This window comes from Pseudopodoces humilis, chromosome 3 (genome assembly GCF_049639895.1).
Source record: "Pseudopodoces humilis isolate 2021_Gansu_Grassland_sample_001 chromosome 3, ASM4963989v1, whole genome shotgun sequence".
Lineage (NCBI taxonomy): Eukaryota > Metazoa > Chordata > Aves > Passeriformes > Paridae > Pseudopodoces > Pseudopodoces humilis.
The window spans coordinates 62,111,632-62,113,821 of NC_142202.1; the positions used below are offsets into that span (position 1 = coordinate 62,111,632).

Consider the following 2,190-nt stretch of genomic DNA (forward strand, 5'->3'; position numbering starts at 1 on the left):
GCTAACATCACAGCCACAGAAGTCAGTACCCCTCCAGAACCCACCTGAGAAGCACTCAGAGTGGAGAAGCCTATGCTTTTAAACACAACACTGTGGACCTAATGGAATATACAAACTCATAAGGCTAGCTCAGTTTCTGCAGTATAACCACCTCAATATCTAGCTAGTGTTCCTTGCAGATTCCACTCTGTAGGAAACTAGGTCCCACTTCACCTTTCTCCTCAACAATGGCCATAGATTAACTGCTGGGACAGCTGACCTGTCTCATCTAAGCACAGCCACCTCTTTGCAGTGGCCTCAGGCCACAGTGATACCTCAGCTTCCAGCTGACACAGCTTTGGCCTCAAGGCCTGAAATGCCTTGGTCTTACCAAAGGAGATGCTGTTGATCCTACACATGTGAAAAGCTGTTCCTACACATACAAGACATTAATCATATCTAAGAGGGTCTGATTTTAACCTCATATTTTGTTATCTCCCTCACTGCACAGTAAAATTACTGAATTTAGACCAAAGAAAGCTCCATCACAATCAAGACACACATTTTGTTCAAGACTGGTACAGTGAATGTTTTGTGATGAAATGAACCATTGGCTGAACAAGGAAGCCAAACATCTTCAACCTCCTTCATTCCTCCCCGAAGAAAATTATCCCCTTAAGTTTGTTTTCAGACTCTGAAGTTTTTAAAGATCAGCTAATGCATATTTGCACAGTCCACAAGCACGCAGTCTGAAGCTTATCTATCTTAACACAGAGAGGTTTTTGCATTTTAGAGGCAAAGGGCTTGAGAACTAGAGAAATTTGCTTGTGCAGAGCCAGCCTTCCTGAATCGCTGGACACTGCCTAAATAGGGCATATTATTCTTGCTAGTACAGCTCCCAGATCTTCTATGCTCATGAAAACAACATGCCAGAGGAAAGAGCTTTTACAGAGGTCATCCGCAGCACTGGCCGTTTTCATCCCGCTCACGCATATCTTACTAAAAAAAAAAGGTCACAAAGTAATAACCGATCGTGTGAGGAGGCCGCGCCAGCGCAAGGCAAGCAAACACCGACTTCGATCCTCTCTGTGGAGCCACCGGCCTTCGGAGAGAGGCCTTCGGACCCGCTCTCCCCTGCAGGCCTTGCACCGGCTCCCGGCCAAGCTGAGGTGTTCCCGCAGCCCGCTCGTGCAGCGACCAAGCCGGCGCGGCGGCAGCGCCGCGTTCCTCCCCTCCCGGGCAGCCGCCGGCCGGGGTGTGCGGCGCACAGCGCTCGGCTGACGAGGCCCCGCCTGCAGCCGTGACAGCGACACCCCGTACAGAGACGACCGGCTTGTAAAGGCAACACGAAATGCGGGAAAACAACCTCGCGAAGCCCGCGCCTGCTGGCGGAAGAAGAGAGGGAGACCCTGGCGGCGGCGGCCTCCGAGCCCCTGCCGCGGCCGCGCAGCTCTTGCCTGTGGCGCTGTGGGAGCCACCCCCGCTCCCGCTGCGGCACCGCCGGGCTGGCCGCTCCTTCCCGCCCGAGGCTCCGTCCCGCCCGGTCCCCCACCACCATTCCGCCTCCCGCCCACGGCCAGGGCCCTTCACCAGCCTCGCCTGGGCGGCCCCCTCTCCTCCCCACCCCGCCGCCGCTATTCTTTTCCGTGGGGTGGAACAGAACGTCCCTCTCCACACGTAGCTGCTACTAGGACTTGGTACTGCCTGGAAAGTGGGAGCACAAGGAGAAAGCAGCGGCACAACGCGGTCGAAGGAAGTAAGGCGAGCGCTCTATCATTGATTCTTTAGGAAGGAGTGGAAGGGTTTTCGCAAGGATCCCTGGTGGTCTAGTGGTTAGGATTCGGCGCTCTCACCGCCGCGGCCCGGGTTCGATTCCCGGTCAGGGAAAACCACCTTTTTTTTTTTCACCTTTAGGATTCTTTCCGGCCCTCTCCTTCCGCTCTTCCAATTCTGGGACCATCGGCCGGCTGCTGTGCAAGCCCGAGGCGCGGGAGTTGTAAGACCCACTTGAGAGCTTGGAGAAATCCTGCACGAAGGCAGTGCAAAAAGTCTCAGAGCCATGTGCTAGTGGGCCTCGAAAGTCTGGACAGGTGTAGCATCTGCCTGGAAATCTTCCTGTCACAACAGTGCCTTATGCACATCCCATGCCTACGCACAGGGATCGTAGAAGTCAGCATAGGCCTGCTAGAGGGTCACGTGCGGTTAGAAATA

At 54.6% G+C, this 2,190-nt stretch overlaps 1 non-coding gene across 1 annotated transcript; it reads left to right on the top strand.

Moving 5' to 3' along the window:
• The first annotated feature begins 1,794 nt into the window (after positions 1 to 1,794).
• TRNAE-CUC (transfer RNA glutamic acid (anticodon CUC)) lies at positions 1,795 to 1,866 on the top strand. The gene has a single exon. It is a non-coding gene; the product is annotated as a tRNA-Glu (tRNA).
• The last annotated feature ends 324 nt before the right edge of the window (positions 1,867 to 2,190 follow it).